This window comes from Pteronotus mesoamericanus, unplaced genomic scaffold (assembly GCF_021234165.1).
Source record: "Pteronotus mesoamericanus isolate MK-2021 breed Mesoamerican mustached bat unplaced genomic scaffold, CSHL_Meso_final contig_657, whole genome shotgun sequence".
Taxonomy (NCBI): domain Eukaryota; kingdom Metazoa; phylum Chordata; class Mammalia; order Chiroptera; family Mormoopidae; genus Pteronotus; species Pteronotus mesoamericanus.
The window spans coordinates 5,000,746-5,025,311 of record NW_026555229.1 but is presented as its reverse complement, the minus strand read 5'-3'; the positions used below and the strand labels follow the sequence as shown (position 1 = coordinate 5,025,311).

At 36.2% G+C, this 24,566-nt stretch overlaps 1 protein-coding gene across 4 annotated transcripts in view; it reads right to left on the bottom strand.

Moving 5' to 3' along the window:
• BTRC (beta-transducin repeat containing E3 ubiquitin protein ligase) overlaps positions 1-24,566 on the bottom strand; it is a 175,488-nt gene that overhangs the window by 125,573 nt on the left and 25,349 nt on the right. The gene's annotated exons all lie outside the window — the stretch shown is intronic.

Genomic DNA, 24,566 nt, shown 5'->3' with positions numbered 1-24,566 from the left:
CTTCTGTCTTGCTAACAGACTCTATTGACTTCTTTTCTTGCATGTTTTCATAAAGCAAGCAGTCATATGGGAGAGGTCGACATGGCAAGGAACTGAGGGTGCCCTCTAGCCAATAGCTAGCTAGGAATTGAGGCTCTCAGTCCAATGGCCCTTTAGGAAAAGGTATTCTGCCAAAAAAAAAAAAAAAAAAAAAGGTAAACTTGAAAGTGGATCTTTCCCCAATCAAGCCTCCAAATGAGACCTGAGCCCTGTGAGAGATCTTGAAGAGGACCCAGGTTAGCCATACCCAGACTCTAGACCCAGAGAAACTGAGATAATGAGTATTGTATATTATTATAAGTCACTAAATTTGTGGTATTTTGGTATGTGCCAGAAGATAATACAATAAACCACTAAATAAAAGTCCATCACTTTATCAATGACATCAAGAATAAATTGCAAGTTTGGTAAGGAATACGATATTGAAGAGTCTCAAAATATCTCTTCACACTTATTACAAAGAAGAAAACAGTAACCTTACAATGTAAAATCCAGGATGACATCTTAATCAAGTGATCAACATCAATATCACCAATAATAAAACAAATTAAAATCACGTCTCACCTGATAAAATGCAATAAGAATACAGCATCATCTCTGTGACACTTCTGCCAAAGATATATAACCTGTATCTAATCATAAGAAAACATCAGAAAAACCCACACTGAAAAACATCTACAAAATAACTGGCCTGTAATCCTCAAAAAAAAGTCAATGTCATGCAAGTCAAGGAAAGACTGAAGAACTATCCCAGACTGAAGAGAGACAATAACAACTAACAGCAACATGTGATTCTGAACTAAGCACTTTTGTTACAAAGGAAGTTTATTGGGATTGCTAGAAGAACTTGGATGGGGTCTATGGATTAGTTGGCAGTCATGTATCAGCATTAATTTTCTTACTTTGATGGCTGTTATTGGGTTGTATAGGAGAATGTTCTTGTTTGTAAGAAACACAATCAAAGAATTCAAGAGTGATGATACATCATGCAGTGCCTTACTCCTCAATGATTTATGGAAAAAATGCTATCTGCATTTTACTTGTAACTTTTCTGTAAGCTTGAGAATGTTTAAACATAATATAAAAAATTAATTAATTAAAATATATATTGGGATTTTGCTTTTCCCTATGATGTAATTGTTTATCTAAATTTCATACAGAAAAAGATAACTATAAAAAATTAACAAAATATAGAAAACTTGAAATAAAATACAGAAATACTTGAAAGCATCAGAGAACTACTAATACAGCCAAAACTTTAAGGGCCAAAGTTCTGGGCAGGGGCTAAATGTATTGTGGTAAATCTGACATTCTATACACAATTCCCCCCCTGAAGCATTTGCTGACTCCTAGATTTTGCATGCAAAGAGTCAGATACTGAAAAATCAAGTTTAAAGTGTATTTCAGCAATTTCATGGTGCTAAAGAGACAAAAATTGGAGTATAGAGCCCAGGAAGAACAAGATACCCTCATTTTTTTTAAAAAAGGGGCAGGGAGCTTTCAGTTGATACCATGAAAGAGCACCAGAAAGAGAGTAACCTCAATCAAACAAAAGGGAAGTGCCTGTGAAAAGAGTATTTCCCTGGCTGGTGTGGCTCTGTATTGAGTGCCATCCTGCGACCCAAATGGTTGCGGGTTCAATTCCTATTAGGGCATATGCCTGGGTTGCAGGCCAGGTCCCTCATTGGGGGGCATGTGAGAGGCAACCAATGGATGTTCCTCTCCATCCCTTCCCCTCTCTCTAAAAATAAATCTTTTTTTAATTTTTAAGAAAGATAATAAATTTTATGTAATATATTTTAACACAATAAAAAAGCCCCCAAAGTAATACATATTAAACTTCCCAGATACAGGCTTTTAAAAAACCATGTTTAAGATATTAAAAAAGTTAAGTGAAAAAGTGAATACCACAAAAAGCTAAAATTTATAATAAAATACATAACATGGAAATCCTGTAATTAAAAAATACTAAAGCTGAAATGAAGACTTCTTTAGATTGTTTTAAGAGTAGGTTAGAAACAGACCAAGTAAGAATTAATGAACAGGAAGATAAGTCAGTAGAAATAAAGGACAGAAAAATACTGAAAGGGACGTAAGAGATATAACTGACACAATGAAAAGTAAACATATGTGTATTTGTACTCATAGAAGGAAAAAGGAAGAGAAAATAGAGTGAAAGCAACCCTTAAGGGATACCAAATTTTTCAAAAACTGATGAAAATCATCAAACTACAGAGTCAGGAATCTCGACAAACATACAGAGTAAGCACCTTTCAATGCCTTGGCAAACTGTCATTCCAAGTCTTTACACTTTCAATACTATGACATATCTTTAAAAATTCCTTTATTGTAAAGTTTTTTGCCATTAATGTGAAGTTTTCCTCTGGGATATCTTCATCTTTTTTTGTCACAACCTCATTTATGCTAATAAATTCACCTTCACTAAGTTCTCTGCAGCATGTCTAGAATCTATCGAATGGTGTCAGCATCAACATTTCTTCTAAGACTCCATTTACCCTCAACTCCAATTTCAATTAAAGTATTATCACTTTTTGTTTATTTGCTTCATCTATTACATGGGCTTAACACTGGGAGGGAAAGAGACAACACAACTACACACCATGTTGTCTGTGCATAAACTTACTAACAAATGTGCAGTGACTCATCAGACTTTGAAAGTGACTGATTGTGATGTACATCTGTTTTCCACATAGTAAATTTGTTGGCTGGAGAGCTATCAATGAAAACTACTTAATAAAAATTACAGTTAATATACTATGGTATCTGAAATTTGAACCATATTTTGGGGGACTGGTGTTATTAACTAAACTGTAGCAATTAAAATTTGTGTACTTCAGAGCCATTAAAAATGAAAAATTCTACTACATTAAATTTAAACTACATAGAAATTCTAAGTAAAAAAAAGAATAGACTTCAGCTTCCACAATAAGGGAGTAGCTATTACAAACTTGCCCTCCCAGCACAGACAAGAAAACTGGACAAAATATGAAGAATGAATTATGCAGAAAAAAGCTCCAGATATCTGAACAAAGATCCCTTAAGTTTTTTCCTCAGTACTAAATCCTGTTTGCACTATGAGGGAACTATAAGCTCAACAAATCCTAGAACCCACACAGAGCTGGGAACTTTTCTGTGCTGACTAGTCAGATTGCAGAAGCCTAATTTAATACTTGGACATTCAGTAGTAGCTCCAGACATCACTAGTATGGATATACTACACCAGTATAAAGGTTACACAATAAACCTACTCTAGTAAAGCTTAAAATCAAGCCACAGCAACAGTAGCTAATCTGCAAGAAACTTAACTGCTGGCTGAAATAAAATCAACATTCTCTTTAAAAGGCAATAAAACACAAACACTGAATAATGTAACACTCACAATGTCTAAATCTAAAATTACTAGACAAGAAACAGTAAAATGTGACCCATAATCTGGAGGAATATCAGTCAGTAGAAGCAATCCAGAAATGACAGATGATGAAATTAGCCAACTAAAACATTAAAATAGTTATTAGAACAGGCACATACTGTAGAGAACTGTAGGATATAAAAAAAAATAAATAAATGAAATAAAACTTCCAGAAAGAAAATACAGTCCGAAATAATTTTCTGAGGTGGGATTAACAGCTGATTAAACACTGTAGAAAAAAAGATCAGTGAACTTAAATAACAATATGTGAAATAAAGCACTATGAGAAAAAAACTAGAAATAAACTAAGCAATGACTCAATGACCTACAGGAAATAATCAAGTGGTCCACCATATGTAGAACTGGTATCCCATTAAAAAAAATCAGCGGTTGGGAGGAAGCATAAAATATACTTGGAAAATATGTTTTCAAATACATTTGGAAAATGATAATGTAATCTATAAAAAATACAAAAAGTGCCAGAAATGTAAATACAAAGATAAATATTCTTAAAATCATTCTTACTTTAATAATATATTTGGAAACAACATATCAAAATAACACAGATACTAGGAGAAAAATGGAAATACATTATATGTGAAGTAAAATATTATTTCAAGGAGGATTGTGGTAACTTAAAGATATATATAGTTTTGCAAATCATATATCTGATAAGGATCTCATATCCAGAATATATAAAGAACTTTTACGACTCAGTAACAAAATGATCCAATTACCAAATGGGCAAAGGACTTGAACAGATATGTCTCCAAAAAAAACACAGAAATGGACAACAAGCACATTAAAAGGGTGCTCAACTTCATTAGTCATTAGGGAAAATAATTCAAAACCACAAGGAGGTACCCTTCATACCCATTAGGATAGCAATTAAAAAAAAAAAAACAGTCATGCAGATATTTCAGAAGATCCAGGTAGAGTGGAAGGAGCTTTATCATCAGAGTCCTATCCAGTCTCAAAAGCACTTGAAGCTACAATTAAAAAAAGCATAAACAAAATACAAAAGTTGCAGTGAGGCTATGGAGAAAAGGTTCAGCAACTTTAGGTAGCAGCATGGTTGTCCCTCAAAAGCACAGAATTACCATGTGACCACTTCTAGCAATTCCACTGCTGGGTATATTCCCAAAAGAACAGAAAATAGGTGTAGAACATACAAATATATGTACACATGTTCACAGCAACCTTATTCACGATAATCAAAAAGTAGAAACAGCCTAAATGTTCACCAACAAATGAATAAATTGTGGTATATACATACAACAGAATATTTTTCAGCCATAAATATTAATGAATTACTGATACAAGCAACAACACAGATGAACCCCAAAAACATGCAATGTGGAAGAAGCTAGACATAAAAGGTCACTTACTGTACTATTCTATTTATATATAAAATATCAAGGATAGTGAATGAAACCTGATGACTTCCAGGGCCTGGAAGGAGAGGGGAATGGAGAGAAATTGTTTAATGAATAAGAAGTTTTCTCTGGAGTGACAGAAATATTTTGGAACTAGATAAAGGTGGTAATTGCACAACATTGTAACTATACTAAAATCATTCACTTTAAAATGGTTAATTTTATGTTATGTGAATTTTACTTCAATAAATATTTTAAATGCATATTGTATTATCTAGAGCAACCATTTAAACAAAACAAAACACAAGTACCTAATAAGCCAACAGAGGAGATAAAATGGAATACTAAAAAATAATCCAACAGAGGGCAGGAAAATTTAAAACAGAAGGAGAAAAGAACAGGTGGGACAAACAGAAACAAAATGGTAGATTTAAACTTAACCATACTAAATATAAATGATTAAACCTATATTTTCTAATATAGTGATCACTAGTCACATGTAGATACTGAGCATGCTAGTCCTGATTGAGATGTGCTTAACTGTAAAATCACATTGGATTTTGAAGACTCAATACAAATAAAATAAAATATCTCAATAACTTTATATAGATTATATGTTTAAATGACACTTAAAATATACTGGATTAAATAAAAAAGCACTATAAAATTTTCAAGTTTCTTTTTACTTCTTTAATGTGGCTATAAAAAAACTTTTTAAATATATATACTTGGTCAGAATCAGCAGCTAACATTTCTGTCAGACAGGACAAGTCCAAACATTGGAATACAGACTGTTAGACTGAATTAAAAAGCAAGACACAACTATATATTAATGTATATAGATAAATTAAAAGTAAAAACTTGAGGACTTCCAGCCAAGATGGAGGTGTAGGTAGACACGGTCCGCCTCCTTGAACAAGAAGAAGGATAAGAACCAATCTAAAAACAAAAGACAACCAGAACTGCCAGAAAATTGAACTGTATGGAAGTATGACAACCAGGGGGTTAAAGAAACATTCATCCAGATGGGCAGGAGAGATGGAGACAGGCAGCCTGCAGAGAGGACGTATTGTGAGGAGGTGGCTGCCGGTGGAACATGCAGCCCCACCATGTTCACGTGTGGCAGATAAAAACCAGGCGGGACAGCTGGGGAGTGAGCAATCCCAGCCCCAGGCCTAAATGCACAGCCCAGGGTTCCTGTGCCAGGAAAATAAAGCCTCACAGCCTCTGGCTATAAAAACCAGTGGGTGTTGTGTTAGTGGAAGAAACTGGCCGTCTCTAAGGAGAGTCCATTTAAAGAGTCCACAAGGTCCTAGACGTAGACAAATCCACCGACTGGTGGAATCAGCACCAGGGCAGCAGCTAGAAGGGCATTAGTTGCTTACATTAAATGGGGGAAGTGACTGAAAACAGGGCGAGAACTGAGCAAGCAGCATTATTCCCTCTCTGACCCCTCCCCCACATACAGCGCCACAGTGTTGAAATGGGTTGCCCCACACTGGCAAATACCTAAGGCTCAGCCCCTTACAACGTACTATGTAAGGTGCACTGACACAGGGAATCAAAGCAACTCTACCTAATACACAGGAACACAGGGAGGCTGCCAAATAGAGGAGACAAAGAAATATGGCCCAAATGAAACAACAGAACAAAACTCCAGAAAAAGAACTAAATGACATGGAGATAGCCAACCTATCAGATGCAGTGTTCAAAACACAGGTGGTAAGAATGCTCAGAGGAATGACTGAGTATAGCCACAAAATAAAGGAACAAGTGAAGGCTATACAAAGTGAAATAAAAATGTACAGGGAAAGAACACTGAAGGGAAGGAAGCTCAGATTCAAATCAACAATTTGGAACAAAAGGAAGGAATAAACATTCACTTGGAAGAGAAAGAAGAAACAGGAATTCAAAAAAATGAGAAGATGCTTAAGGACCTCTGGGACTTTAAAACCAACATCTGAATCATAGGGGTGCCAGAAGAAGAGGAGAAAGAGCAAGAAATTGAAAACATATTTGAAAAAGTAATGAAAGAAAATTTCCCCAATTTGGCAAAGGAAGTCCAGGAAGCTCAGAGAGTCCCAAAGAAGTTGGACCCAAAGAGGACCACATCAAGACACATCATAATTAAAATGCCAAAGGTTAAAGATGAAGAGAAAATCTTAAAAGCAGCAAGAGAAAAAAAGAGAGCTACCTACAAAGGAGTTCTCATTAGACTGTGTCAGCTGATCTCTCAAAAGAAACCTTGCTGGCAAGAAGGGGCTGGAAAGAAGTATTCAAAGTGATAAAAAGCAAGGAACTACATCCAAGATTACTCTATCCAGCAAAGCTATCATTTAGAATGGAAGGGCAGATAAAGTGCTTCCCAGACAAGGTAAAGCTAAAGGAGTTCATCATCAGCAAGCCCTTATTATATGAAATGTTAAAGGGCCTTATCTAAGAAAAAGATCAAAACTGTAAACATTAAAATGACAACAAATTCATAACTATCAACGAATGAAACAAAAACAAAAACTAAGCAAACAACTAGAATAGGAACAGAATCACAGAAATTGAAGTCACATGGAGGGTTATCAGAGGGGAGGGGCAAGGAGGAGAATGAGCAGAAAGGTACAGGGAATAAGAATAATCGGTTGGTAGGCAGGGGGAGGTTAAGAATAGTATAGGAAATAGAAAAGCCAAAGAACTTATATGTACAGCCCATGGACATGAACTAAAGGGGGGATTCCTGGAGGAACTAGGTGCACCAAGTGGTGGGGGGAAAAGAGGAAAAAATGGGATAACTGTAACAGCATAATCAATAAAATATGCTTAATTTAAAAAATATGAAAAAGATATCATAAAAGGCTATCATAAGAAAACTGAAATTACTACATTATCATGAAGTACATTCCTGAACAAGGAATATAAATGGGGATAAACAAGGCCTTTCATAATGATAAAAAGGTCAGTTCATCAAGAACTAACAATCTTAGAAGTGTATTAGTAACATTTCAAAATATAACAAGCAAAATACACAGAACTAAAGGGGGAACAAATCTACAATCCCAGTTTGAGGTTTAACATCCCTCCCTCAGCTACTTGATAGAATAAACCAAAATTAACTGCAAAGCACAGTTAAGAACTTGACCGAATGACTTACCTAGAATACTGTACCCAACAACTGCAGTTGTTCTCAAACACACTCGCTAGGCTAACCAAAACAGAGCTTAAGATGGGACACAAAGGAAGTAACCAACAAATTTCAAAGCACTAAACTTGCAGAGCATGTTGTTAATGATCTATAAATCAAAATCATAAAGTGGTAACTAGAAGGGGTTCTGGCTCCAGTTAAGAAGGAATAAATATATTCCCTCTATCTCCCACTGAATACAACTACTAAAAATTGACAGAATGCAAGGTGTAGCTATTTGAGTATTCTGAAAAGTTAACAGCAGTGGGTAGACTAAGGACAAAGACTTCAACATGACACTGTACCAACAATGAATTTACCATAGTTTTAAACGTTCTTCCAATATCCCACCAGCCTTGACTGCAGCATGAAACCCAAAAGTAGATATTGGTAGAGGCAAAGACAGATCCAGGAGCAGCCCTCTAGTTCTGGCCCAAGGAATGTAGGAATATCATACTACTCAGAGAATGGTGAAAATCCTTTTTAAAGTTTCTTTATAGTTCCCTTTATCCTAAGAATCCCATGAAAAGCACAGTAGAAGTAGGGGGGCCCACAGGAGACAAAAAACTGTGAAGAAAGGAAACTCTTTGATCAGAGGAGTTGTGATCCTAAAAGGCTCAGGCAAATCTTCACTGCTTTTATTTTTTTGTTTTGTTTTGTTTTGTTTAATTTATCACTGCATTTTTTCCCCTATCTTCCTATCACTCACCCCCCAGATGCAGTAACTATTCATGTAGAGCAGTTTAAATAAAGCTCCAGCAGTCTGGCTGGAATAATGAAAAAGGGAGTGCCGAGAACTAGATAGCACTGGGGAGATAGTGGAGAGGGAGGAGCTCCGGAAAGCATGCCCATAAAATGGTGCATGAACTCCTATGCTCACTAGCAAGCTTCACATGTGTGGGTATGACCCAAAACAGCAAGCCACTGACTTTCAGAACTGAATTACAAGATACACTGCCACCTAGATCCCAGGCTATACACATGGAACAGATTTCCATAGCACTGCAAAGGCTTTAAAAAGAGAATAGACCAGCGGTCCCCTAACTTTTTAGCACCATGGACAGGTTTAATGAAGGGGGAGCGAAGTATCACTCATTTGCCCCCTGTGGATGGGAGTGAGGGAGACAGAAGGCTATTTGAACTTGTAGGTTGAACTCAACTGGGTTGAGAGCCTGATAAAACAAAAACATCAGCATTTTCAATATGATTTAAACAAAACTCAGTCCTATATTATTAAAAATGTCCAGGATATAACCCAAATATTACTTAGCATACAAATAAGAGGGGGGTGATCTTAACTCACATCAGTAGATGCCAATATCAAATTGACACAGATGTTGAAATGGCTTTTAGAGACAAAGACTTTAAAGTAACTAGTAGAAAAAAGTCCCAATACCTAAAGACAAACACTCTTTTATTTTATGATAAATTGATCAGGAATTTTATTAGTTGTGCTTGACAGAAATTTGCTTATTTTCCTTTGTTTCTAGTTGGTTTTTTTATTATTGTTCAAATACATTTGTCTCCATTTTCACACCCTTTCCCCCTGCCCCACCCATCCCCACCTCCCACCCTCAATCCTTCCCCACTTTGGCTTTGTCCATGAGTCCTTGATACATGTTCCTCGATGTGACCCTTCCCCTTTTTTTCCCATTACCCCCTTTCTCCTCCCCTCTCATTACTGAAGCACACTCTTAAAGAGATGGAGAGAGAAAATCTCAGCAGAGAAGCAACAGATATAAAAAAAGAACCAAATGGAAATATAAGAACAGAAAGTTACTGAAATTTAAAAACTCATTGGATGGACTCAAAAACAGGATGGAGATGACAGAGCAATATTCCTTAATATAAGGTTGCCTTGGCTGGTGTGGCTCAATGGATGGAGTGTGGCCTGCGAACTGAAAGGTTGCTGGTTGATTCCCAGTCAAGGCGCGTGCCTGGGTTGTGGGCCAGGTGCCCAGGATGAAGGGGAGTGAGAGGCGAATGGCCAATGTTTCTCTCCCTCTCTTTCTCCCTCCCTTCCACTCTCTCTAAATAATAAATAAAATCATAAAAAACAATACACAGGCAAACATCCTAAACAAAATATGAGCAAATAAAATCCAGTAACATAAAAAGGATTATATGCCATGACCAAGTAGAACTGATCCCAGGAATGCAAGGTGAATGCCTTCAGTTCTCAAGGTGTTCCAATGCCTAGGTCCATGTCTTTGTGGTGCCTGACTGTACATTGTCCCTTTAGTTCAATGGGCTATCTCTGGATCCTTAAAATAGTTGCCCCCTCTTGCTTAAGGGGAGAATGAGGCAATCTATTACCTGAAATCAACAGTACTTGATGAAGACAGAAGTATAATTCTAAAATGAGTATTATCCCCAGAGTAGACACCCTAGAGAGCGACACTTATTCTAACAACACCATCAATACTCAAAAAAATTTTTTTTAATATAAGCCTTCAAAAAAGAAAGAAACTGAATTAACTTTATGAGAACTAAATGAACCCTTGTGTTTAAGGAGGTTATAATCTAGTAGAAAATTAGATGTAAAGGTTTAGCCGCCACATGTTAACATTTAAAATCACTGGAAAACACCAGATAAATCAGAATTAAAATGTGAAATATCACTAGGTTGACATTACTGTTAAACTATAAAAACACACTATTTTTATAATCTCTAGATGCAGAAGAGTTCAAGAAATCCCTGGTGAAATGAACTGCTGAATTATGACAACAAAGAGGAGGTATGCCACCAATCCAGGAGTTAAGACATCAGGTTCTCATGAAGACTTGTCCTCAAACCAATGGTAAGATCTTGAGCAGTAACTATTCAATGCAACTCTGCCTCTTCACTAGTAAAATGGAGTAGATTAAAATATTTCTAACAGTCCCCTGCAACAATAGAATTCAACAATTCTGTGATTTACATCCATCTATAATAATTCTAGTATGGATTTTTCTATAGAATTATTAGGTTCACCACAAAATCTTGACTATGGCAATGGAAATCCCTTTAAACAATAAGGAGAAGGGGGAAAGAAAGAAGCAGCTCCTGATGCTTATTTAAAACAATTAAAATTCAAATTTGGCTGCTTTCTAAAATAAATTTGTTCGTTATTATTTATTAAGTATGCAATTAGTCAAATATAACACTCTGATAAACTAGAATTTTGAACAAACAAATGCTTTAAAATTCTAATAACTATGCATAAGCAGTAAATTATTCTTACTTGAATTTCTACTGCTGTGTAGCACAGGGTTACTAAGTACATAATTACATAAGAGAGCCACCCAACTTCCAAAGGAGCCATTCCAGTGAATTGTGTAAATAATATGCTTTAAAAAAACATAACCTCCTAACATATGAATTTAGATTTACCAGATATGCAGTAGCTACGTACCTGTGAGACTAGAACAGTCTTAAAAAGGCCTTCCTAATTATGAATTTACCAGAGAGACTAGAATGACCCAAAGCAAATTAATACATAGACTTTTTTCATAACTTTCTATAAAAACATTTTCTCTATTCTGCTTCAGTACAGAAAACAAAAGATCTTAAAAGTCACTGGCTTGAGATAAGAACTCCAGAGTATTAGATGATGAACAATTTTTCTAAAATTGATATTCTGGTTTTCTAATTACCAAATACTTGTGTTTTATTTTTCTTTCATTGGTATCAATATAATAAGTTCTAAATATTTGGCCTATGGCTGATTTTACTGTAAGATTGTTGCATTTGAAAAAAATAACAATTTTTTTAAAAAAATCATAAAATATTCAACATTAGCAGGCAGCAGAGCATAATAATAATACATAGATGCCACATGTTTTCTGTACCAAAAAAGTCATTTTTAATACCCATCTACAGGAAATGAACCAACTTAGTAAACAAATTTATGCATAAGCCAGGTGGTATCTTTATTCTCCCCATAACAGAACAGAAAGTAAGGATGTTCACTTACATTTTCTTTGCTCCATTATTAAAAATCACCTTATGCTAAGTAAAGAGAATTCCTGTATTTTTGAAGTTCTCATTTACTTGGTAAAGAGTAAAACTGCAATTATCTTAGATTAGGTTTTACAAGTTCGATTTCCTATACCTGTACTTAAAGACCTTTTAAATCATGCCACAAAGAAATTATTTGGCTATACTGGAATTTCGCTTTATTAAAATCAAGTCAAATCCCATTGCAATACGATCTAAGGAACTGTCTAAATTCTTTTATTGCCCTAGAATTTATTGCATTAAATATTATTTGAAATAACTAGGCCACCAGCTGAGGCCTGGGAATCATGGGGTTATACAACAATTTGTGATGATGTGGGTTTGGCCTATACACAAATTTAAATAATCACAGTGCCTATTGGCAGGATTAAGCATTGTATATTTTCCTCCTTTTTATTGTATTTAAATTCTTTATTATATTTTCCCCATGACCATTTGGTCCTCTAAGATCCCCCCGCCCCTGCAATCACCACACTGTTGCCCATGTCCTTGAGTCCCTTTTCCTCGATCCCTCCACGCCCTAACCCCCTCCATCCTCTCACGGCTCTCATCCTGCTCTCACATTTCTGTGAGCCTGTCCCATTTTCCTTGTTAGTCCAGTTTGTTTGTTAGATTCCACATATGAGTGAAATCAGATGGTGTTTGTCTTTCTCTGGCTTATTTCACTTAGCATAATGTTCACCAGGTCCATCCATATTGTTGAAAAGGGTAAAATTTTCTTTTTTATGGCCAAGTAGTATTCCATTGTGTAAATGCCCCTTGTTTGTTTTACCCACTCATCTACTGCTGGACACTTGGGTTGCTTCCATATCCTGGCAACTGTAAATAGCACTGCAGTGAACACAGGAGTGCTTATGTTCTTTCAAATTAGTGTTTTGGGTTCCTTAAGATATGTTCCCAGAAGTGGGATAGCTGGGTTGAAAGGCAGATCCATTAATTTTTTGCAGTATCTCTCCATACTGCTTTCCACAGCGGCTGCACCAATCTGCTTTTCTACCAACAGTGCAGAAGGGTTCCCCTTTCTCCACATCTCCACCAGCACTTGTTGTTTGTTGATTTATTGATGTTAGCCACTCTGACAGGTGTGAGATATCTCATTGTGGTTTTAATTCGCATTTCTCTGATGATTAAGTGACATTGAGCATCTTTTCTTATGTCTATTGGCCAACTGTATGTCCTCTTTGGAGAAGTGTCTACTCAGGCCCTTTGCCCATTTTTTAATTGGGCTATTTGGTTTTTTTGGTGTTGAGTTTTGTAAGGTCTTTATAAATTTTGGATGTTAACCCCTTACCAGATGTATCAGCGAAAATGTTCTCCCACTCTGTGGGTCATCTTTTTATTTTGTTGATGATTTCCTCTGCTGTGCAAAAACTTTAGTTTGAGGTAGTCCTATTTGTTTATTTTTTTTTATTTTGTTCCCTTGGCTGGGGAGATATAGATGATAAAATATTGGTATGAGCAATGTCTTAGATTTTGCTGCCTATATTTTCTTCTATGATTTTTATGGTTTTGTGTCTAACATTTAAGTCTTTGATCCATTTTGAATTTATTCTGGTGTGTGGTATAAGAAGGTGGTCTAATTTCATTTTTTCTGCACATACCTGTCTAATTTTCCCAACACCATTTATTAAATAAACTGTCTTTAGCCTACTGCATGCGCTTGCTTCCTCTGCCTAACATTAATTGACTATAAAGGTGTGGGTTTATTTCTGGGCTCTCTATTCTGTCCCAATGATCTATAGGCATTATGTATTTCTGAGAACAGAAGGGAAGAGAGAAAAGGGGAGAGAAAGGAACGGGAAGAGAAAAGACAGGAAGGGAAGGTGTGGAGGGGGGAAGGGAGTGGAGAAGAAGAGAGAAAAAAAAGAAAGCTTGGTTGTAACTAGAAGAGTAAATAGAAGTTGAAGCAATCTTCCATTTTGATGAAAGACATTTGAAACACCTTTTTTTCCCCCAGTATGAATTTACACATTTGTTCACAGCAGTTAGTATGACTCAGTAGAAGCCAGTGTCATGTTAAGAATCCACATATTAAGTAAGGCAGGCTGGCTGGTATATGAGCGAGCACAGTCCTTGTTCCTCATTTCACAGGCAAAAAGAGCAAAAGAAACCAGAGAGTAAAATCCTTTGAGTGGCAGAGCAGAGGTAAAGGAGACAAATCTCCACCTTAGGCTTCTGGATCATCCCCCTTTCTACAGATGTTTGCTCTAACAATGAGTTCAAACAGAAGAGCTATCTGGAGCTTTCTTCTTCACTGAGAGGGAAATTCTGCTCATGAAAGGATCCCCTGGTATCAAACAGTATTTCAAGGAGTGCAAACCAAGTATCCCAGCCCTCTTGGGTACTCCTTAATTTAACTTTTGTGTAGGAGTAGAGAAAAGAAAATTACTTGCTCATTAGAAAGAGAATAAATGCCTACATAAATAAATGGAACCATATTACATCTGACTTCCTGCGTACCGCAGACCAGCAGAGAAGAAACTCATTTTCAGCAGTGTGTTACTTCGCTATTTGCAAATGGCTGGCTGATTGGCAGATACAATATATGAAATAAATAACCATTTCAAAGATCAAGTGTCATGTTCCCTGGTAAGTAACAAAAATGAACATTATCTACCCTCCTCATCCAGTTTATGGAATGTAGCAGGAGAATAGGTTTATTGGCTATTTGATTGCTTGATATATTGTGAGGTTATTTTCTGTGATGGTATGGTTATTATATAGGTTAGATAAGAAATTCTCCTTTCTCTCAGGACATCAGTATTAAGAGTTACATAGTCACAAGAAAGATCTAAAATGAATATTTCTGAAGCAAGTGAAATGTGACAAGAAATTGTGAAATGGGGAGAGATGAGTATGCCTAATAATTTTTTTTCTTCCAGGAAAATAAAGTACCTGGATCTTACAATCCAATTTATCACAAACCAAGGTACAAACTAGGAAATGCACACAACCTGATGATACTGCCCACTTTTATTTTATTATTATTTTTTATTTATAAATCATGTTTATTCTATTACAGTTGTCTCAATTTTTCCCCCTTTACCCCCCTCCACCCATCCCACCCCCATCCCCCACTCCCACAGTCAATTCCCACTCTGTTGTCCATGTCCGTGGGTCATTCATACATGTTCCTTGTCTAGTCCCTTCCCCTTCTTTCCGCCATTGTCCTCTTTGCCCATCCCCACTGGTCACTTTCAGTCTGCTCCATGTTGCCATGCCAGTGGTTTATTTTGTTCGTTAGTTTATTTTGTTGAATAGAGTCCACTTATAGGTGAGATCATATGGTAATTGTCTTTCATCAACTGGCTTATTTCACTTATCTTAATATTCTCCACTTCCATCCATGTTGATACTGCCCACTTTTAGACACCAGTCTAAAAATCAGTGTATCAGATTTTAATATTAAACATTTTTACTGATGTACAAACTAGCCTTAAAAACTCTTCCAAGAAAACTTAGGAGAAAAGGAGATTTAAATCCATGCATTATTATATCTCACTGGTGCTACATCTAGGCACAACAGGACATGGGCACTTAGGATCAGCTTTCATTTTCAAACTCCTTTACAAAATGTAAGCTAACTTATTGATGAAATTTTTGAAGTGTTTGCTGGGTATCTGAACCATTTAAGAGTATGTCTGATCTAAGCCATGAGCCAGATATAACCTACTACTACTAAATTGGATCAGAAAGGGATAAATATTTTACAAATTTTTCAAAATAAAACGAAAAACTTCCCCCTATATTTTTCTCCCTTCCCTTCCCCTATATTTTTCTACTTTTTAAAGAGGTTTCTTCCCTATGCCTCTCTGAAAGGACAGTTTTTGGTCGGTCAGGCAAAATTGGGCTATGTTTAAAGGGAGGAGCCCATTTATGAAAGTCACTTATATTTAAATCAACATTAGTATTTGGATTTTGACTTAAAAATATTTAATGATTACTTTAAAACACTGTTCTTATGGACAATCAATATTATCTCTCATACCTGACTTATATTTGCACCACAGTTTTCAACTACAATATGAGAACGTTAAGCATAAAAATCTCTATCTACTAAAGGGCAAAAGGGTAATGGCATTAGTGTAGTCATGCTCTGGTAATGATCAACTATTTGCAATAAATGTGGAAGAAAATATGGGAATTTCAAGACCACAGTTTTTAGAAAACCTCCTCAGTTTTATGGATATTTATAGCATGTGTCCAGTCTTGCAGAACTCCATCTTCCTCCACCTCATTTGTAACATAAACTGCTCTTAAACCACTTTAATACATTGTTAGAGATACTTCTTTTACACAGTATCTACCAAGCAGCAGATCAATACTCTAATACAGAGATGCTGATTCCATTACCACAAAAACCTGTGCAAGCAGCCAGATGCTGAACAAAGAGCATGGCTTTCATCAGGTTTATTTCTAACATGTCTCCACTCCACTGGGATGAAATATTTTGCTATGGTGGGCAAGTAGAAATTGGGGGAAAATATAATGGCATTTAAAATAACAACTAAGAATCTTTGATTACAGAGAAAGTTTTAGAGATACGGCTAAAATAAATTTCTTCACACCTACTGGATACTTTTCATTTATCATCAAATCCATCTGTTCATCTGCAATCATTATGCTGCACTTGATAGTTTCACAAACTGCCATGACATTAGGTGTTTAGATTGCAATTCAACACTTAAGACTAAGATGATACAGAAAGAGGTTATGGAAAAGAATGAAAATAAAGCACTGAAAAATGAGGGTAAAGGAAAGAGGAGAAAAAGGAAACATTCTACTGTTCTTTTAAAGACATTTTCAGTAACAAAATTTTGTAACTGCAATTTCTTTCTAAATTTATTACCAAAAGATCTTTATTCACAAGATTTTCATATAGTTATTATTCAATACATTTTCCTTTCCTTCATACCATCATTATAATCTGAGGGAATAAAACTGAGTTGAAATATAATTAGAAAGGACAGAAATCTGTCTGCATATATGGCGTGGTACTAGCAACCTGTGGTGCCAGAGGGATTTAACTTTTGTCTAAAACCAATTCTTTCTGTCTTTTCTTACACTATTTACTTTCAATGGACTAAAGCTGAAATACATCCTTTCTAGACCAGCTTTAATCATTTTCACAACTATGGTTGCTATAACAACAGGATGCAGTTTATCTGTGCTGTTTTCATTTTCCCCATTTGAGTTGCCATAACAACACAATCATTCTGCCTTTCTCCAATATGTATCAACTTTATTTTAGGATTGTATTCTTGGGGACACTGGATTTCCCCAGGAATAAAGTAAGTAATAGAATTTATATAAGAATTTATTTAAATAACATGATACCCAATTTTAAATATTTTGAGGGAAGAGTTACTTTGATAGGTACTTTCATCATACAAAAACAAACAACACTAAAAAAAAACCCTGGTATCTGCTAAAATCTAAAGACTGTCTAACCATTAGTAGTGAATGATCGTTGTACAGATTTCCCCAAACAGAAGATAGCAATAACCATGATGATTATGAGCCATGGGAAAATGTCCACTAATACCTGTTCAACGTAGAACAATCAAGAATGAAGATAGTTCTATCCCACATTGTTAGAAATACCGCATTGCAAAATAGTGGGCTTTATACTGGGTAAACTTCATTTAAATATTTTTATACTTTATTCAAGGTTTTCCATGGCGGTAGAATCCTATTAAGTTTATACAGTTCAAAAATTTTTATAATATAAAATGAGTATAAAAATTCACATTCATAGGAAAGATAAAAGAAAAGCATTTATTGTTCTAAGTCAGTAGCATAAAACCTAAAAAATATTTTGAGTCCTGGATCACCATATCCAGTAGTAAGACCATTCATGTGGAGATGTGAAAGTGTTCAAAAAAAAAACAAACCAAAAACCCTCTCAGTTTTTACAACCCTTTGTTTTACCAGTATTTGCTATAACAGGATTTTGTATATGCAAAAGGTTATCTTAATTTAATAGTTTAAATCACTAAGTCAGATCCTTTCGCCCTTTGTTCAGCTGATAAAGATACATTAAAAATCTCTCCCATAGTATAAATACCTATAAATATATATACCTATTTATTGCTTACAAACAAAACATGATAATATTACTACCTGAGGAGAAAATGTGCAAATATTACTAAACCCCCCTAGTTCCCTAAAGGCATAAAAAAGATTATTTATAATATTATAGTATTTTTACAGCATAGAACTAGTTTTCACATAGTAATATAACAAGACATTTTAATTTTAATCACAACTGAGATAATTTAATAAATTTTGTGGTTGCAATGAATTGAAAAATATGACTTATTTAACCAAACCTGAAGATCAAAAGAAAACTTAAGGTCTTTTAAAACACGATCATTTTCTTAAGTACATTTTTTGAAAAAAATTCACTAGTATTCCAAACTCTGAAATAACAATTCAAAATTTGTATTTTAGCCACTTTTTAAAAGACTGTAAGAAGAAAGGGTCTGCAAATGTTCAGGGCAAAAATAATGACTGGATCAAGATCTTTTCTTCAGATTCCTTTCCATACAGGAAAATGAGGAACTCCAAGCAACTGGAGCAGAAGGATGGTTACACTACGTAGATGAGAGGTTGAGAGGCGGAACAGCAGCACAGAGGGTGTTGAAAGAAAAGGGGCGAGACTAGGACAAAATATATTCAAAACCTAGGCAACCTAGCTAGACCCTTACATCAAGATTATACAAACACACTGGGCTGAAATCATATACAAAAGCCCAACCCTCTCCAATCCTGCTTTCTCCTTTCCTTAGTTTGTTGTATTGGTAGGGAACCTCAGGAAAATCCCCCTTTGTAAGGCCTAAACTCCTCAAGCAAATGCCACCTTGCAATGACTTCTAAATAAGCTCAAGCCCGTAGATTCCAGTATGATGATGCAATTTTATTACAGAGCAATAATGTGAATTTAGGTACTAATGCTCATGGAATCATGTAAGTCTCAAGACTGGATTTCTGTGATGCATTCTGACAGAACTGGTGAATTATCTTTGCATGTGCAGCCTAGCATTCTTGGTAACAGTTATGACTCATCCAGAATATTCCTTAAAAGAAAGCCTCTGACTTCATCTATGGAGCAGTTGGCTGTGAGTCCACATGCATTCATATCCGTGCTACTGCTTTTGCACCTGCTGAAACTCACTGGTGGAATTGCTATTCCTGCCCTGATCTAATATGTCTAGCCATATACTCCACAGGGACTTGCAAGCTCCTGGGGCAAGTCCCTACCACTCTTATCAAGAGTATTATACCCTGTTCAGAGTGGTGAGAATTTTAACCCTTACCCTCTCTGGGCTAGGGCTTTACTTATTTCTCCTCTCTGCTCCTAAGGTTAAGAGGTAGTTTGCTTTTGTTTTATTCATAACTAGGGAATCTGTGTATTTTGTGGTAATGAGGAGATTGGGGAAAAAGCCAGCTTTTAGCTTTACCTTTGATACTATAATAGATAATTGAGTCTTTAAACAGACAAAAACTCTGATCACAAGAATAAACTAGTGTCCCTAATAAAAACAGTGAAAACCATCGGCCCAGGCAGCTGCATAATGCAAAAGGTTACTTCTTCCATGATTCTGAGGGGTAAGAATTTCAGAGAGAGACAGAGACAGAGACCTATATGCATTCTCATGCTCCAAGATACAATACAGTGATCGTAAAAGATTCATTATATCAGTCATTGGTATTGGATCTGAAAAGATTCAATTCTAAATTTAAAAAAAAATTTACTGCTACTTAAACCAATCTAAATAACTTTTCCAAATCATTACCTTTTTAGAAAACAATTAGAGTCCTCTTATTTACTATGAAATATTAATATACCCTTAGTCACAGATCTCCATCTCTAGCGCTACAAAAATATTACGTTCTTTCAAGCAGAATTGAAATGAAAATATCTCCTTTTGTGCAGCTAAACAATGTGCATATTCTATGGAGTCTTAAATTTGGTTCCTAAACCTTTGAAACGAAGGAAGGCCTATGTACAGATTTCTGAGCATGCACTGAGTTTTTAAAGGTATGATATACAGTGTAAGAAGTTTACATTACACGGGCCAAACTTGTTCTAAGTATTTGTTTTCTCATTTAAGTGTCTATCAATGATATATGAAATTTGAAGAGAATGTGAGAAAAGGCAAAGAACTCAATTCTGCCACAACGCATCTTCCAAAGTGGGGTGTGCATATGCCAGGAGGTAGGCAAGATGATCCTTTGGAGTACAGGGGGGAAAAAAAACTTATTCAAATTAGAAAAAAAACTTGTTTTCTGATTTTTTATGATATAGATTGACACTGGTTCCCTCATTTCATGTGATAATATATGGTCAAGTGTCAAGTATGCACCAAGTGATCCAGTGGAAGACTGGGAGTTCCACAACACAAAGTAGTGGGCAGTGGAGCCCCTCCTGCACATTCTATTTTGTTTCAGCATACTGCAAAAAATTAGAGTGTGCCCAGAATTTAAGGATATAACCTTAATAATAAACTGTCAACTGACACTTCTCTAATTCCTTGCACAAGACTTTCATTAGTCACCTTACAAGGTAAAAAACAATATTAAATGAACCATACTTGAAAAAGGTAAACCAAAGCCAGTATATCAAAGCAACAATTGAGATAATTTGGATTTATTTTTAAAATAATTTATCGAACTACAACATATGCCAACTTTGCCATTTTTGTAAAGAGTCTAATCAGCTCCAACTTACACCTGATGCACGAGGAGCACTTGGTGATGCCTGAACTATGAGAGCTGAAATCATCCAGAGAAACAAAGATAATTTTCCATTTGGTATTAATCGTAACAGTTGATTCAGGGACAATTTATTAACCTAAAACACTCAAAAAGTTACTTTTATATGTGGACAGTACTATATTTTAGTACTATGAACTCCCCTTGCTAGTAAATTGGGTCTTTAGTTCCAAAAATGACCAAATTTTATATATTCTGAAGAAATAAATCTCAAAAAAGTAGTTTTCCCACTTGAATACATTTCTTGTGATGATCACTTTTCTAATCCAAAAATATGTTCCAAGGGCTTCAAATAAAATTGTTTCACATCTAGTGTAACTCAAGGGCTCCAATATTGGAATCAGAGGCAGGAGCTGTGGTTACCATAGGATAAAAAGTAATCTCTACAAGTTGTTTTAAAAGAAAATAAGATTGTATGCTATATTAAGAAATACTGATTAAGCCCTGGCCATAGAGCTCAGTTGGTTAATTTCATCCCAATACACCACAGTTGTGGGTTCGATCCCCAGTCAGGGCACATAAAAGAAACAACAAACAAATGCATAATCCGAACAACAAATTGATGTTTCTCTCTCAAATCAATAAATAAGAATGTTTTAAAAAAACAAATTGATTATATACAGAGTAGCTTCAGGAAATTTTTATTAAAACTTTACCAAAAGTAAAATTTCTAAGTTAAAATATAGAACTATCACTCAGAATCGTTGGACATCGAGTTGAAAGTCTGACAACTATGGAATTAAAGAAACCACATCCATCCAAACTGATAGGAGGGGTGCAGACGTGGAATGGGCAGGTCCCATACCCACATGTGGTGGGTAAAAATTTGGGAGGGATATCTCCAGATCGAGGGATCCCAGCCCCACACCAGACCACCCACCCCAAGGTTGCAGTGCCAGGGAGATTAAGTCTCCGTATCTTCTGGCTGTAAAAACCAGTGGGGGGTGGGTTGACAAAAGAAACTGCAGGATTCACAGGTGTCTTCCCTTACCGGTCCCCCACATGGACTTACTCAGACTTACTCCCATCTGGGCTCCCATACCGGGGTAGCACCATGAAGGGCACAAGTGGCATACAGGGAAGAACTGAAGTGTCTGGCATCACTCTGGCATCACGGTGAGAGCTGGGGTACAGCTCCGGCTTCCTCCCGGGCAGAACTGCATACAGAAGCCATCGTACCTTTTATGAGCCCTCCCCAACACAAAGCCACATAGGAAGCAGCACCACAGCTGAGTCTCTCAACCTGGTTCACGTGCTAAGCCCTGTCCTGACGATTAGCTAAGAGCCCACCCTATCCAATTTACAGGCCCACCCAAATGAAGGACTGAGCTAGGTGCAGGCTTCAAATCTTTCTAAATCCACTAAAACAAGAAATAGCTGAGCCCAGCCCCCCAACCCTCCCTGTACCTCTCGCTGGACGGCCCCAGACCCAGCACTAGCAGCAACCACCTGCAGATTGCTCTATAGCTTACACCAAGGGGCCCCAAACTTCAAAACACTGGTTTTATGGATGCTCAAGGAACTCAGTGCATACTTCAACTGCATAAAGAGGATCCAATCAGAAATGAAAGAGCCACTAATTGAAATAAAGAACAATTTATAGGGAATTAACAGTGGAGTGGATGAAGCCAAGAATCAAATCAATGATTTGGAACATAAGGAAGAAAAAGACATCCAGTCAGTACAGCAAGCAGAAAAAAGAAACCAAAAAATCAAGTATAGTGTAAGCAGCATCTGAGACAACTTCAAGAGGTTCAACATTCACATCGTGGGAGTGCCAGAAGGAGAAGAGGAAGAGCAAGAAACTGTAAACCTATTTAAAAAAAATAATGAAAGATTAACTTCCTTAATTTGGTGAAGGAAACAGACATGCAAGTCCAGGAAGCACAGAGTACCAAACAAAATGGATGCAAAGAGGACCACACCAAGACACATCATAATTAAAATGCCAAAGGTTAACAATAAAGAGAGAATCTTAAAAGGAGTGCAAGAAAAGCGGACAATTACCTACAAAGCAGTTCCTGTAAGACTATCAGCTAATTTCTCAAAAGAAATTAGAATGGACTGGCAAGAAGTATTCAAAGTGACGAAATCAAAGCAAGGACCTACACAACCTAGGTTACTCTATCCAGCAAAGCTATCATTTAGAATTGAAGGGCAGATCAAGTGCTCCCCAGACAAGGTAAAACTAAAAGCAGTTCATTGTCACCAAACCATTATTATAGGAAATGTTAAATGGGCTTATTTAAGAAAAAGAAGAAAAAAAACTATGAACATTAAAATAGCAATACATACATAACTATCAACAATTGAATCTAAAAGACAAACTAAGCCAACAAGCAGAACAGAAACAGAATCACAGATATGGAGAACACTGGGATGGTGGCCAGTGGGGAGGGGATTCTGGGAGAATGGGGGGCGGGATAAAGAAGTAAAAGTTGGTAGTTACAGAAGAGGCAGGGGGATGTTAAGAGCAAGTATAGGATTTGGAGTTACCAAAGAACCTAACTGCATGACCCATGGCCATGAATAAAGGCAGGGGCGGGGGGATGGCCAGAGGGAGTGGCGGGTGCTGGGTACAGTGGGGCAAAGGGGGAAAATTGGGAATAGTATAACCAATAAAATAAACAAATACATGAAAATTAGTAAAAGATATTCTTCCACTATATATCCTATTGTACTTTTTAAAGGATGTCTCAACTTTATTAAAAAAAATTTATTTTTAAAATAAAATCAATCTGCATGAAAGAAAGAAAGAAAGAAAGAAAGAAAGAAAGAAAGAAAGAAAGAAAGAAAGAAAGAAAGGGAGAGACAGAGAGGACGGAAGGAAGAGAGAGAGAGATGGATCTCCTACCTTTTGCGACAACATGGATGGAACTGGAGAATATTAAGCTAAGTGAAATAAGCCAGTAGATGAAAGACAAATACCATATGATCTCACCTATAAGTGGACCCTATTCAACAAAATAAACTAACGAACAAAATAAACCGTAGACATGGAAACATGGAGCAGGTTGAAAGTGACCAGAAGGGATGGGGAAAGAGGACAATGGTGGAAATAAGGGGAAGAGACTAGACAAAAAACATATATAAATGACCCATGGACATGAACAACAGAGTGGGAATTGACTGTGGGAGTGGGGGGGTGAGGGAGGGATGGGGGGGAAGGGGAAAAACTGAGACAACTGTAATAAAATAAACATGATTTATAAATTTTGAAAAAATAAAAGTTTCAAAATTTAAAAAAATAAAAATTTTAAAAAATTTTTAAAAGATTTAATTTATTTTTAGAGGGAGAAAGGGAGGAAGAAAGAGAGAGAGAGAAACATCAGTGTATGGTTGGCTCTCGTGCACCACCAGTGGGGACCTGGCCCACAACCCAGGCATGTGCCCTGCCTGGGAATTGAACCGGCAACCCTTTGGTTCTCAGGCCAGCACTCAATCCACTGAGCCACACCAGCCAGGGCTCCTTTTGTACTTTTTGAATTTTGTACTGTGTTACATGTTTTACACATTCAAAAATAAATACTTTTGAAATAACTCCATATTGTTTTCTATCAATAATTAACTTGAGCCCCAATAAGTTTATTGTTGTTTGCCTTTAGTTGTTTTGTTGACCTTGACAAGTTATCTGTAAAGTTTTTATAAAGGTATAAAAAGCCATGAAGAGCCAAAACACTCTTGAAGAAACACAAGGTATGAGAACTTCACTACCATATATCAAGCCTTATTATAAAGCTACATAAGACTATATGGTACTCATCAAGGAGA